Raw genomic sequence first — 16,338 nt, forward strand, 5'->3', positions numbered from 1 at the left:
GAAATGTCTTCCAGTTTAGCCCATGGTTTTTGGCAGTTTTTGTCCAGGTATCTCATAATTTAAGGTGCTTGATTTGGAACCTCCACAGTCACAGCAGGGTCACCTCTCTAAACCTTGAGTAACTGAAGTCAATGTTTACATGGGAAAGAAAACTAGAAATACACTCTATTCAGTGATAACACAGAGAAAGAAAAACCTGCTTCTTCCTAGTGGAGGGCTTGACTTTTGTGGACCTGTCTGGAAAGATGATACATGCTATACCTTGAATTATATCAATGAACTTTTTACTCAGAGGTAGATTTTCTGACAACCCCACCCTTGGGAATGCAATCCATAGTCAAAAGTAAAAATAAAAAAATCATCTTCCAGGGCTAACATGATTATAAAGGCATGTGCTTAACTCCTAGTGTCAGGACTTTAATGAGTTCTTTAACACATAGTTTTTAAAAAACTTGGTTATTTAGTTTCCCAGCTCATAGGAGGCAAGGAACTACAAACTGAAAATTTAGGCAAAGAAAATGTTGGAAGTGGCCATAAACACAGGGTGGTGACTGACAGTCTGATGGAAGAAGAAGAGCCATTGTCCTAGAAGGGAAGAATCACTGCCTCATGAGGTAAGGGTTCTTAGTGATGGGGAATTAAAAAGCACATTCTATGTTTTTTGTAAATTTAGTATATAAAAACAAAACTAAAAGCATTTTCTAATTAAAATGCTTTTGCATGAAAACCAAAGTGGCATATATAAGAAATCTAAACATCAATTATGAGGACTTGCCTCATAGAAGGTCTCATCATTTTGCCATGTCCCTAGTAATAGGAATAAAAGCAAAAAACATGTCCTTCATACCTGAAACTATAATGACCCATACCTTTTTATAGTAATATATCTCTCCTCTTACATGGCAGAACCCAAAGAACATCACTTGTTTCTAGAGAACAGAAATGCTCCCAGACCATAGGTGGTTAAAAGTGTCTGGAGCATAAGCATATATGAGACGAGAGTCGTATGAATACTGATTGTGTCCTAGGAAGGATGCAAGCTGTCACCCTCTTCCCCTGAAAGTGCCAGGATAGGCATCTCAGCCTATCGATTCCCCCTGCATGCATATTCCAGCAAGGGCATGCACTGTCTCAGTTGCTCATACTCCTCTCCACCCCTTTCTTCTCAGCAACAGTTTCCATACACATTTAAAACTCAAGTAGCATCTTTCACATTAACCTTGTGATGTCTGATAGGGAGGACAGAGATGGATATTGCCTTGCTGGGATGTGTACACATGATTCATAATGAGCAACCGCAGCTCTTTTCTGACCATGACCGGGCATCAAGGCAAAGTGAGGTCCAAGCCTACCGAGGCACTGGGTCCTAAAGGAACATGTTTTCAACTTAGCTAAGCATATAATTTAGCACTGCAGGCAAGGCCTTCCATACTCAGCCCAACACAGCCCCCTGGTTGCTGTTTCTTTTTTGATCTTTTCCCAAGGATACTCAGCCCTGGTCAGAAATACTGATGTAGGTTACAGGAAATGCTACCCCCAGAAAGTTCCCTTCTACACTGTGTTCTGTTATGACCCATGGAGACAGCTCAGTTATCATGTGACCTTTTGTGCTCTACACTGTCCCACAGATCTGGGCATGCAGTGAGGTTTAGAGTGAAGGCTTTACAGAGACTTTTGTGGGGGTTTGAGTGATTGTGCTCTGGAGGCTTCAAACACCACTGGTGTTCCTCAGGTTAATCAATATGCACACTACTCCGAAAGCAGGATCTTAAGTGGGAACATTTTTAATTCCTGTTTAAAGTAGAAATTAAACAGGGTTATAGCTAATTTCTCAATTTAGTTTTAATATCGCCTATCTGTGTAATCATACTCAGTACTTTAAAGGAAGTTGGATTTGCCTGGAAATTTAACCAAGTATCAGTAGTGATATTTTCCTGGGTAGAGATTGAGTTTTTGAGTGAACATCGAAGGCAACAGTATTACCTCTTATGAGAAGGACTCATGGACCTTCTTTCACATGGTTTGAACACTAGCATGGAGACCTTCATGTATGGCTGCTGAGAGCCAAAGTCTACCCTGAGGGATATTTTGCAAAATCAACTTAATAGAGTTCTGAGTTTTCATCTTTTTCTATGTTCATAATGTAATCAAATATGAAACAAGGCAAGGGTAAAGTATCCTGATATGCTACTAGTATTGATGTGTGTGGAGAAGATTGTTCTGCTTCTACCAATAATGGTCAGATTGTACATCTACCTAGGGTTATTTACTACTGGTGCATTGTGGTATTTTTAAAATGTAAATTGTTTCCCAGTAAGTACTTTAGTGTATGAATTGCACATCAGTTTTGTCAAAATGTAGACTCTGAATCATTAAGTGAGGTCCTTAAGTAAGGTCAGTAATATATATGTCTCCAGAAAGTTCCAAGGTGATTCTGCTGCTCTGCTGATCTCATGTTAGTTGCAAGTTTAAAGCAAGTACGGTAGCGGAAGAAAGACTGAGGGAACTCCGACGTTCCATAAGCTTATATACAGTATTCTTGCTTTGTGTGGTAAGACATTATCATTATTTCTCCAAATCTCCATAAAGTCACTATAATCTGCATCTCATTGCACATAATGGCTTCAGTATGTGAAGGGAATAGCTCCAATTTCAGTTTTCACTAATGCTATAGTAATTTTGTAGGGTTCACCTAAACTCTTTTCATCTGCATAGAAATCTGCTTAGGCAGAGTTGACTTCCCTTAGTATGGTGGTTTGGATAAGAATGACCCCCATATGCTCATATATTTGAAGGCTTAGTCACCAGGAAGTGGAGCTCTTTGATAGGATTAGAAAGATTAGGTAGTGTGGCCTTGTTGGAGGAAGTATGCCAGTGGGGGTAGGCTTTGAGGTTTTAAAAACTCATGCCAGGTCTAGTTTGTCCCCCGCAGGATGAACTCTGAACTATTTCTCAATCACCATTCCTGCCATGTCTTCTGCCACGCTCCCCACCAGGATGATACTAGATTAAGCCTCTGAAACTACAAACAAGCCCCTAATTAAATGCTTTATTTTTGTAAGAGTTGCCTCTGTCATGATGTCTCTTCACAGCAATAGAGCAGTAATCAAGATACTTGGAACATGTTATCTGTAATTCTCATTTCTCTATTTGACATGCTTATTGACATACAGCATACTAAGGTATTTTCTACAATTAATAAGAAGTTATAAATGAACTCTCTTATGACAAGAAAAACAAAGATGAAAGAATAAGAACAACCTGCTGCCTCAAGTCTGACCTCATGGACCATTCTGTTATGGAACTGTAAAGCCAAGTAAACTTCAATCATCATCATCATCACATTCAAACTTTGATTGACTCTGGTCATTATACCAACCCTTATATGAAGAGAAATGTTGTATAGGAGATAAAACCATGCCATAGAATTTCTATAATTCCATATTAGTTATATGAGTAAATAGTGAATGCATTTACCTGTAACTTTGATCTGATATTGTTAGAACAAAAGCTCTATGGATGTTATTTTTAAAAAGGATTGTTATTGCTTTTCAGCTCCATGAAGTATTTTCCTTAATCAGTTACTAATGGGTGATTGAATTTCAGATTGATTAGTGTGACTCAGCATATGAGTTGAGCTAGATTTTGCTTTTCAGGAAAGGAAATTTGTTATTCTTCAAGAGAAGTCTTGACTTTAACCCACTTATTATATGTCAGATATACATGTGGTCATGTATATGTTGATGGGAACATTTATAAAATAGTATAAGATTATGGGTGTACATGTAACCAAATAAACAATAATAACAATAAGGATGAAGGACAATATGAAGACTGTACCAGTGTTTGAAATTATTTTGTACACATTAGTCCTTGGTAAGAGATTTGATAGGCACCAATAATACAATAATGGATGAGCCTCAAAAAGTTGAAACTTAAATTACCATATTATTTGCTGTATGAAGTCTTACAGCCAGTGGTTACCCACCCACTGGGGCTTGGCCTCTTATACTATTTATGCCGATGTAGAGCATGCATCTGGCCTCTTTTCTTGCTGAGGGATTCAGTTTCTGTTCTCCATTCCAGCAGAGGATTCTGATTCGCAAGTCTGCCCCTAAATAAATAACTGTCTATATCTCTCATTTCTGAGCTAGTGTGGGATTTCTTTCAAGTGTCCTTCATCTTCAATTATTTATCTATTTTATTCCTGGATATGTATCACAAGGCAATACCAATATGTTGAGTAGACATCTCCACACACATGCTCACTGCAGAGCTAGCTATTCCACAGTTACCAAGACATGGAAACAACACAGGTTGTCTTAGTTAGTTTCTGCAGCTGTGGAGAGACCACATGACCATGACAATTCTTATAAGGGAAAATTTTCCACTGGGGCTGTCCTCCAGATACAACACTTTCAGAGGTTTAGTCCATCATCTTCAGGGAGGTGTGTAGGCAGGCGTGGTGTTGGCGAAGGAGCCGAGAGCTCTGTATCTTGATCCACAGGCAACGGAAGCAACTGTGTGACATACTGAGCACAGCTTGAACACAGTAGACCTCAAAGCCTGACCCCTGCAATGACACACTTCTTCCAATAATGTCACACCTGCTCCAGCGAAGTCACACCTTTTAAGAGTGCTACTTCTTATGGGACCATTTCTTTCAAACCAATACACAGGTAGGTATACATGAACTGGTGTATTGATAAATAATATGAATAAATGTACACTATCCCTTCATAAAAAGAACACGTTATTGTTTGTGACAACATGAATAGAGAACTAGAATGGAAGTAGAGATTATTATGTCTACAGCTGGGCCTCAATGGCCATTAAATATTTACATAGGTGGCAAAAGACCTAACTTAGGTAGGCATGGCACCCTGGTGTTCAGTCTATATAGGGTCATACGGGACATCTCTAGGACATCATGAATCACATAACTGTAACTTTTCTGACTGAGATGGTCTCTGCTCACCAATCATTGATGACCAACAATCTAGTTTCTATATCTAATCCTTTGACATTATTTAGCTAACTTTCATTGCTTTGCTTATTTTTCTTTGATTAGTATTCTCAAGATTCACTCCTATTGTAGCTTAGGACAGATTTCCTTATTTTTTTTTAAAGCTGAATAACATTTCAGATGTGGATATACCACATTTTCTTTATCCATTCATCTGCTGATTAATTGCCTCTACTTCCTGGGTATTGTGAATGACGCAATGTACGCATGTGTGGAGATTACTCTTTGGAATCCTATTTTTAGTTACTTCTATATCTGTGTCCATAAATGGGTTTACTATGTTGATCATATGTTAGTTACATTTTCTGTTTTTTGATCATCCATGTTATTTGGCATATAACTACCATTTTACATTGTTGTTAGTTAACATGTGCAATGTTTTAAATTTCTATACATTTTGAGTAATACTATTTATCTTTTCTCTTTTTTGTGTGTTTTTTGAGACAAGGTTTCTCCGAGTATCTCTGACTATCCTGGAACTTGCCCTGTAGACCAGGTTGGCCTCAAAGTCTGTCTCTGCCTCCAGAGTGATGGTATTAAAGGCATGTGCCACCACTGTCCAGCCTCTTTTCTCTTTCTTTAAAAAAATAAGGGGGGAATTATCTTTGTAGTTTTTTTGGCCAGCATTTCCTTAAGGATTTATGGGCCTGGATATTTTTCAGGTGCTTGTCAGTATTTTGGAGAAATTTCTGTGTTAGTCCTATGACCATTTCTTTTCTTTCTTTCTTTCTTTCTTTCTTTCTTTCTTTCTTTCTTTCTGTCTTTCTTTCTGTCTTTCTTTCTTTTTTTTTTGGATTTTTGAGACAGGATTTCTCTGTAGCTTTTTGGTTCCTGTCCTGGAACTAGCTCTTGTAGTCCAGGCTGACCTCGAACTCACAGAGATCCGCCTGCCTCTGCCTCCCAAGTGCTGGGATTAAAGGCGTGTGCCACCACCGCCCGGCCCTATGACCATTTCTTAATTATATTATTTTTTTGTTGAATTGATGGTGTTATTTACATATTCTGAATATTGACTTTTTATTTGATAATACATTAGATTCAAAATATTACAAATATTTTCTTTTACTGGAATGATTTCCTTTACATAGTTAGTAGTTGTTTTTTTTCCTGAGTAATATTTTAAGGGTTTTTTGCTACTATTGTTTCTGATTTTTTTCATATTATGAAGTGGGAAAGTGGAATCTAAGATGGTATTTGTACATTGGCCAATCCAGACAGATTACTAATATTGAGTCCTTGCACTTTGTTACCGTTTGGAATTATTTGTTTAATTTTCCTTAGTGAGAGTTAGGTTACCAAGTATAAATTCTTTTGTGAGATACTTAGAAGGTCTTTTTTTCTGCTTATTCATGAGAGTGGCTCATGTTTGTACTAAGGATGGCATTGTTAGATAAAGACTGGATTAGAAAATTGCAATTAATATTTCTCTCAGTTATAATGCCTTCTTGTTTCCTTGTATATGTGGCAGTAACATTCAGTCCAAACAGCATCTTATCAAGTCAATTCATGGGCAAAGGCAAAGAGTCCAGAGATCACTGTGGAGCTGCATGCTGTCCCTCTATTGAGTGCAGCTGAAATGAAGCTGCATAATGCAGTTTAGAATTTGTCACTGAAGGCAGGGTTTTGCTTACTTTACTAAATATATTGACTGTGGGATATAAACAAATCCTTTGCAAACAGATTTAAATGCATTGCAATTACAAAATGGCCATCCAGTTTCCCCTCTAAGCTCATGAGAAAGGAGTAACGTATTCTACCTCAAGAAAAGAGACAAAAAGCAACACCTCTAGGTCTTCTGCATCATCCTCTTCCCTTTTAAAGCGTATCTTCTGCCACTCATCTAGTGATTGGCATAGAAGCCTGGGACCACTGCTGACTGCCTGCCAGTTATCATTTCTCAATAAAAATAATTTAAAGCTCTGAGGATAAACCTTCTCTAGTTGGTCCTTTATATGATTCAGATGGATTCAGCAGGTTGGTCATCTACCCTTCTGTGTCTCAAGTGATGAGTCTATACAAAATGATCACACTCAAGTGCTTATAAATGAGCTTGGCTTCAACTTAAACATCCTGGATAAAGTTGTAACATTGCTCTAGTCAATTTTATATCAAAATAATGGGCTCCACTTTTCTTTTAATTGGCCTGTGGGAAAAAAGTTGGTCACATACCTCTTGAAATTCTTTTAGAAGGTACCTCTTTAATTGGACCCCACACTTCCAAATCAAAAGCCTCCTCATTCTGATCTCAGTTCACAGAGGTTCTACTGCCTTCAGCTCCTTCCTACTACTTTCTGTGTCATTGTTCTATTGCCTTCAGCTCCTTCTTACTACTTCCTGTGTCATTGTTCTTTTGCCTTCAGCTCCTTCCTACTACTTCCTGTGTCATTGTTCTATTGCCTTCAGCTCCTTCCTACTACTTCCTGTGTCATTGTTCTATTGCCTTCAGCTCCTTCCTACTACTTCCTGTGTCATTGTTTCATTGCCTTCAGCTCCTTCCTACTACTTCTTGTGTCATTTGGCTGCTCTCATCTTTTCAAAGTTCATTGGTAAATTAAAGTCATGGCTTTTGCATGATCCTGAGTTCTCCCTGTTTGTAGGATGGTGGATAGTAGGTAGAGAGCATGTTCTAGTGATTTGGGTTAGGATATTATCAGCCCCTCACATGTCCTCCTATATGCCTCTAAGACACAGTCCAATTAGAACAGTGCAGTAAATAATTGTTTCATGAGAAAAAAATACCTGAAAGTGTGGTGATAGTGTCTAAAGATTACATTTCTCCATTCCACTGTTAGAAGACTTTAGATTGGTTCTTATGATACAAATGGAGAGTAATATTTTGCCAGCTAGGTAAGTATGATTTAGAAAATATGACTGGTGGAAATATTTAGTGCTAGTTACAAAATTACTTTTCTGATGATGAAAATGACCAGTGTGGAGAGTAGGGGCACAGACAAATCTGCACTGAGCTCTCTTCGCAAGACGAAGCCTGATTGGTTAGTTGTCTTACAGCTGCCGACAGTGCAACTTTCCTTAGTCTTTAGAATACTGTCTGAATGTTTATTGTTTTAAACAGCCCCTCAGAGGTAGCTAGAGGGACTGGCAGCAGGTTGAAAATAATGCGTATATTTATCAAAGCTCATAGTTAAGTTAAGGCATCAGCCACTTGCTTAATTTTTGTTCTCCCTTGGAAATTGTCTTTTTTTTCTAACTTAAAAACAAACTAGTTCTACAGAGAGTTGTAGCTAAATCAACCTTCCTAAATGACAATTAACAGCTTATATAATTTTAGCTCAATATTCAAAACGAGTCACGATTGTGGATAAATTATACATAGCTGGTTTAGATTTCATGAATTATATGTTCATTGAGATGTAACATTTCAAAATTATTACAATTGTTTCATAATCTAGATCTAGAGTTCTGAAACTTAACCATCAAATCACCCTTTGTTGTCTTGAAAGAAACTGCACACACTGTGAACCTTGCCTCACAGAGTCTACCTCCTGCCAAATCCTCCCTCAAAATGGACTGCCAGCTAGGCTTCCCTGATTCAGTGCTGAACTGTGGCCAAAGTTGTAATAGCATCCTTTTATTCATTAGAGTAAGTTCATTTCAATCAAAAGGGGAAATTTTCAGCAGTTAAATGGCTTCTGTTTTCAGCTTTAAAAATGTGCTCAAAATATTTGGCTTTGTGGTAAGGTCTTATGTCCTTTAGTTTCTTTAAATTTGTTTTGGTTGCTTGTGTTCTGACTTGAGGCTTTGTGCAGCCTCATGTGTGCTTTTTCTGTTCTTCTTGATCCTATAAATGGCATTAGATGTGCTCATCCTGACAAATAGCAAGAGAGCGGTAATATTTTTGGAAAGGGAGTGAAACACTCTTTTGTTTCTCTGTTGGCACAAAATCGGTCTCTTCCTCTTTCCCAAGAGAGCTGCAGTGGATGCAGAACATGTGGACGGAAGGAAGACCTGTGAGAGAGGACACAAAGAAGAGGGCTGCCCTTTCCAAAGCGAAGAGTCTTAGCAATCTTCACCGATGGGAAGTCCAGCAGCTCAGGAGAATGTTTGGGCTTGCCATGGGCTTGTCCCCGATGCTAAATATCTTGTTATTTTAAAAAACATTTCTTTAAAAACTCTGTAGTCCATGCTGGTCTGGAATTCTCTATGTATCCCAGGTAGACCTTGAATTCATGCCTTGGTTTCCCAAATTGTTGTGCTTACAGAAGTGAACCAGCATGCCTGTCCAATAGTAAATATCTTATGAGGTCTTGGGAAAGCCACTTTCTTCTTTAGAATTTTCTCATGTAAAATGAGAGCCCAGGACAGATCATTTGAGCTTTGCATTCTATTTGTCATATTGTGACTATTTGTGAAATCTCTATCATTAATTAGAAATTGATTTTCACTAGAATAGACCTGTGACTATGTCACAGTTAATATATCCTTCTCATAAAACTTCAAATCTTGTTTTGTTTGTCTTGTAGTGAAGACTTCCCTTAGTTAGATTTGTAGATATTTTTGAAAAATGAGGTATAATGAATGATGGTGAGGAAATCCCAAGAATGGATGAGAATTTTGTGCAACAAAGTGAAGAAAAATTAATAGAAAATTTGATGGACTGTTGGAGATGATGTTCGCTGTATAGACCAAGGGCAAAGTAGAGACTGAGTAAGAAGATGAAACAAGCCCAAAACTTGAGTTGCTTCCTGTGGACTTAGGAGGGTAAGCAACTACAAAGCCATAACTACTTCACAGCTTTGACTGTCCCTGGACCCCAGTACCAAAATTCTTCCTCTAGAGTTGCAGGCTAACAGTTCCTCACTGTGCTGAGTCCGAGATCACAGTAATGGCCAGAGCTCTCTGTAGAGCTCCTGCATTGGGTTTCCTGTGGACCCTTAGGAGGTAATTCTCTTTCACTCCAGGAATCTGAATAGCAGGCATGCATACACACATAGAGAGACCTTATGTATGGGTGCAGCACCCTTGAGGATATTGTAGTTAGATAGGAATACAGCCTCTTATCCTGGGTCCATTGACTTCTATGACTCTGTGTGTGAATATTCCACAATGCAACTTGAGCATTAAGTTATTTTTGGGTTTTTGTTCTTAAAAATAATGTTGCTAAAATTTTGCACTGGTTAGTTGTGTGTGTGTGTGTGTGCGTGTGTGTGTGCGTGCGTGCGTGCGTGTGTGTGTGTGTGTGTGTGTATGAACTTGACACATACTGGTGTCATTTGAGAAGAGAAAACCTGAAGTGAAAAAATGCTCCTATTAGATTGTGGGCAAGCCCTTGAGGCATTTTTTTTTTTTTGATTTATGATTGAGGTAGGAGGACCCAGACCACTGTGAAAGGTGCTAGCCCTGGAAAGGCTGAAGAAGCAAGAAGGAGCAAGCCAGTAAACAACATTCCCCTATGACCTCTACCAGTTCTTGCTTTAAGTTCCTCTCCTGGATTCTCTTGGTGATGGAGTACAACCTGACATTTGTAATTTGGAGTAATTCCCATATTTCCCACACTGCTTTTGGTCATGGTGTTTTATTACAGCAACAGAAACCCTAACTAAGACAGAAATTGATACCAGCCCATGGGTTGTTGCTGATAATGTGATCTTGGGAATGTTTGAATGGCATTTGGAACTTTGAGCTAGAAAAAAATGTCAAGTGTTAAGAGTTTAAGGAATTGTTGTGGAAACTTAGAAGATAATGCTAAGAGCAGCGAAGATGATGGAGGTTTGGCTTGTGAAGTTTAGAGGGAAGTTTAAGAGTCCCTGAAAGGGCCTACTGGGGACGTTCCAGTAGTTTGAATTAAGAATCTGTGTTTTTAGATAGCCAGGGCTGAACAATCAAATATGATGAACAAGAGACTAGAACCACTACAGTGAAAAGTTACCTGGGATAATTGATGCTAGACAGCTAGGGTTGAATAATCAGCTGTGATTGAAAAGAGAGCCGCATCACTGAGATGAAATCTTCTGCAAAGTATTTCTTCAGAGTCAACACACAAAGCTGTTTCCACAGGTGGCAGCTGAACTGGACAATATGTAAATGTCACTAGGTGGCACTGTTTTGAACACATGAAGGGGTCATGGAGAGAAGCTTATACCTGGTACCCTGAGATGCCAGAAAGTGGCCACTGGTGAGGGTACAATCTCAGTTGTAGTAGAAGCCTCAGAACCGAAGGGGTCATGGAGAGAAGAAGGTGAGGCATGACCCCATGTGGCCCTGTCTGAGTCTCAAGGAGAGCCTTTAAAAGGCTATTGGTAAAAGTGCAGCCCGGTTGCAGTAGTGACTGCAGCATTTTTGATTTGCCAGTGAGAGCTAAGGACAACTGCAGATGGGAATGGAACCAGCATGAGCCCAGAAGACAGGCTCTGACTTCTGTAGCAAACAGTTAGAGAGCTAGTCCAGACCATTGGGAGTCTAGAGGATCATCATCAGGTCAGAGACATCAAGTATTGACCTTTTCACACTGTTGAAGATTCACTTTGCTTTGATTTTATTGTGAGTGTGCCCTAGTTATTCTTCCTTTAAGTAAGAATGTATTTAATTTATTTTTTGATTTTTTTTATAGGATCCCACAGTTAAGAGACTTTGGAATTTGAGACAGGTTTTTGATATTTTACAGAGGCTTTGGGATTTTGGATGTTTTAAAGAGACTGACCTTTTAAAATGTTGAAACTTTTAAAGACTATGGAACTTTTAAAAGTTAGGGTGTTTCATATTGTGATATAAATATTAATATGAAATCTTAGGGGATGAACATGAAAGGAAAGGTTATGGTTTAACAGTAATGAGTTGTGTATTAACTTGACAAGGAATCAATTGTCCTGGTTAGTTTTCTTGTCAACTATATACAAGCTAGAGTCCTTTGAAAAATGGGGACCTCAATTCAGAAATTGCTGGAACCAGTTTGAACTGTGGGAAAGTCAGGTGAGGGGGAATTTTTCTTCATAAATGACGTTGGAGGGCCCAACTGACTCTGTGCTATCCCATCCCTGGGCAGGTAGTTCTGATTTGTAAAAGAAAGCAGTATGAGTAAGTCAGGCAGAACAAGCCTATAAGCAGCATTCCTGCTTCAGTTCTGGCCTTGAGTTACTTCCTTGACTTCCTTCGGTAGAGTACGACATTAGAATTGTAAGCATCTATTCCTCATGTTGCTTTTGGTAATGATATTTTCTTATAGAAATAGAAACCATAATTAAGATTCTTGGGGAAGAATTGGCTTTGGTATTTAAAGAAAACAAGAGGACTCTTTCTTCATGAATTGCTAGAAAGAAGGTGAAAGCAGAATTAATTGAGAGGTGGATGGAATGGAATCTGATGTTCATGGCCATCAAAACATTTTCATTCTTTTGTTGTACTCTAAGGTAAAGGCCTTGGGTAGTCTTTGAGGCTTTATATAAAGTGATGGATAGTTAGAAAAGCCATTTAGGAAGTCAACCTAGAATAGATGAATAGATTATGAATAGTAATGACCATGTCCCTAAGGTCATAAATCTCTTCCAGGTAATGATTAGTTCATAATCTGATAGATTATCTCCAGTTTGTTTTGACATTTCCAGCACAGCCCACTGTTTGAAGAAGCCATTCATTTAACAAATACTTACTCAGCACTTACTGTATGCTAGGAACTAAAACAACAACTATCATTTATCATTCAGTGACTATATGCTAAGAACCTTTATCTGTTATTTGTCTAAAAACTTTTGAGAAAAGGACAGCTTTCTTGTCTTATTTCCCAAGAAGTCATTGCAGTCAAAGAAACTAGGGACTATACACTATGAATTAGCAAAGTATTATTTTCATCTAGGTTGTGAACTATGAGCCTTCATCCTCAATGTCTATGATAGTGTTCCCTGTCCAGGGGAACACAAACACAAACAAACTTTATCCCACTGTCCCATAGTCTGGACTGAAAATAACATATGTGAATAGGTAAAATAATTCGAAATTTAGAAGGAAACGAAGAAAGAAATAAGCAGGTTGGTCATTTAGAGATAAAGGGACTGGATGAAAGAGGCATAGGCAGGGAGTCTGCTTTAGAGAGGGTTGTCAAGGAAACCTCTTCAAGGAGGAGTATTTTAAGGTGAAACTTGAGGATTGAGATGGAGCTCGCCAAGTGAAAAGCCTGATGCAGAACATTTTAGGCAGAATAAAGAAAAGAAGAGTTGGAGAAATTAGGAGAGTGAACTTGATGTTTCTAAGGACTTGAAAGAAGACTAGAACATGAAGAGAGGAAGAATGAGAAACATAAGTTAAGGGCGAAAGTGTGAAGTCCTCCTCTTCAGTACAGAGCCTATATATTTAAGTACAGGTTGGAAGAGATGTAGTTTATAAGAACATGTGAAGAAAGACATTGGGGTTTGGTGACTACACACTTAAATTCCAAACACAATCTAAATTCTATTTGCTAGAGGTGCATTTCTCTATACACTCAACTTAAATTCTACCTCAAAATTCTGTCATTTATATACTTAAAAAGACTCCTCTGCATTAATCTATGTTATTAATTAAAAACAAATATCAAGCAAAGCAATATCAAGGACATATTAGCTTACTATAGCATTTAGGAGGTGCCCTAGATGGTTTCTATTGTGGAAAAATTATGTTGGGAATCAAAAGGTGAGGCACGAAGGGTTTATTTGGCTTTTTGCATGTTCATAACGTAGCCCATCAATGAGGGAAACAAAGAATGATTTTTCACTTGCCCTTCATGGCTTATTTTGCCTGCTTTTTCATACAACCCAGGACAACTTGCCCAGAGAAAACAGCACCCACAATGAGATGGATCTTTTCATGTCAAGAATATGCCCCCAAGACTGGCCTATGGATAGATAACTGATAGATGTGGTTACTCAACTGAGATTTTTCTCTTCCTAGATATGTCTAGGTTTGTATTAAGGTGAAAAACTAAACAGAACAGGAAGATATTAAATCTTGATAGACCATTTACTATCAAAGCAATTAAATAATATCCAAGTATTTTGTTCTGTCTCTGTTCCTGTACAATAACAACTTAATGCTTTCTGATTATTCTTGATTTAGTAAATCAGGTTGCTCTCCGATGTAGCTGCTCAAGACATCAGCCTGTGACTTATCTTAAATTACCTTTCATCTTTTCCATTTCAAATCCATTAACGTATCCTCTAATACACACTGCCCTAGGTCCAGTTTCCCCACTGCCCTACTCAGAGCTGTTCTTCCCTAGCCACACTCCTTCCGCCTAGCCTTGTGTACTTGACATAACGCAACTTTTTTCCATCCGTCTCTGTCATTGCCCTGCTTAAAATTCTCACCTGATGTTGCTTCATCTTACTTAGGATGAAATTCAAAGTTCGTACTGTGCCTCAAGGTTCTTCAAGATCTGACTTTTGAATTTTCATCTTTCATCTTCCACCAATGAATAAACCAAGGTTGTTCTACTTCATGTCATCATCTCTTCTTTTCTTTGTCTGTGGTTGTCCTACTCCTTGGTCTTCATGCAGGCATCAGATCAAGAGTGACCTCCTCACAGAGATGGATCTATCTCTGCCTCTCTCTGCATGTCTCATCTCTTCACTTTGTTGAGTTCTCTGTATCACCTACCAGAATGTGTGATTACTTTTTTCCTTTTTTATTATCTGAACAATTCTCTAGCTATCAGGCATTGATGGGATTTTTTTTTTCCAATTTGGGACATCACTTCACCACTATAGTACCTATAATAATTGAATAATAGGTACCTTACAATTTTGTTAAACAGATAACAAGATAATTTTATTAATGTTTTTTGTTTTTTAATTTTGTTTTGTTTTTCAATTTTGAACATAGAAATATTAGTTTGTCAAAAGCGGTGCTTAATATAATACATCATTATTCCCATATCCCCAGTTATAGATCTGCCAGTGGCAAGCCTTTTTAAGAAAGTAGTACTATTTTTCAGTTATAGTAGTGGGGGTTGAATCTGTACGAAGTGCAGCTTGTCCCTTATATGAAAATCACATTTACCATCTCTGATGATGTTGCAGCTTTCTCTTCTGCAGTTTTCTAGCAATTACTCACTGGAATTTGTCAAACTTGAGTGGAAGTTTGCTCAGTAGCCTGAAATATAGTCTTCTGGTCAAGAGATGTGAACTTGTTTATAGCCCATAGATGCTGTTCCAGAACCTCTTCTCTCATCTGAGCTCCGATTCCCACAGAGCCAGTGTTTGTTCTCTGAACTTTAGTCTAAATATCTTTTCTCTTGACTGCGAGGACAAAAGCAAGGGAGGAATTGAAGAGTTCATGTTTCATTTTGTCATCTGTCAACAATACACTACGAACTTCAAACAGCAGGTGTACACTCTTTCTTTCTGAATGGGTTTCTTTCTTTTAAAATCTAACAGCACATACCAAGAAAAAAATGAATGAGGCTAAAAAGAGGTCAGCAGAAGTGAAGCTGTTAGAGGCACATAATAAGCCAGGGGATAAACAATCAGTGGGTCCCTTGCTGTATTTTTTTTTTTGTTTTGAAACTGGCCACACACCTAGTGGAAGATACAAGATAAAGTGGTGTTTTTGTGTGTAGGAATGAGGGGGAGCCCTTCATCCCCTCAGCTTCCAGCCCCTTAATGTAGTTATTACCAACAATTTATCACTAATTGTCACCTCCTTTTAGGTTGTAGATTGTCTGGTAAACTTGGAAAGAAGCCCGGAGGGCTCAGAAAATGTTGTGATTTTCCCCAGTCTATGTTCCTCACAGGATACTTCTGCCTTTTCTAAAAGATACTTCTATTTTCTAAGCCTCATCTTTGTATTAGAGGTGTATACTTTACATTTGATTATGTCAGATTCCTTTTCCTTTGCTTACTGCTTCTTTGGCTCTGTTTCTACAAAGATGGAGAGATGAACGCAACTCAAGAGTAGAAAGTCTCGGAAGACTTGGAAAAGGACTTAAATATTAGGTGGGAGGAGCGCTGGGATGGATCTGAACCTCAAAAGTGAGCTCAAATTTGGTGAGATCTGATTTTAAAAATGGTGCCTTGTATTATTCAGGACCATGTAGAAGTTACAAGTTTATTATCTTATCTTTAGAAGAAATTATCTACCCCAGTGATTAGGAGGAATGAACAAACCTCTGAGATCCATGGGAAGAACACCTCCTCACACATTTCCCCAAGGCTCCTCCAGCCCAGGAGCATAACGATGCCCTTAAATATAAGCCCTTTAGTTGGTCCCCCTGAGAGGGATCCTGAACAAGTCGCTAAACTGTTTAATTATGCCTCAGAGTTTATCTGTTTGAAAGGAACAATGACAATCATTTAGGTACTCTATAAACTGAGATTGAGTAATAAGTT

Source organism: Microtus pennsylvanicus, chromosome 14, assembly GCF_037038515.1.
Source record: "Microtus pennsylvanicus isolate mMicPen1 chromosome 14, mMicPen1.hap1, whole genome shotgun sequence".
In the NCBI taxonomy this organism is placed as follows: domain Eukaryota; kingdom Metazoa; phylum Chordata; class Mammalia; order Rodentia; family Cricetidae; genus Microtus; species Microtus pennsylvanicus.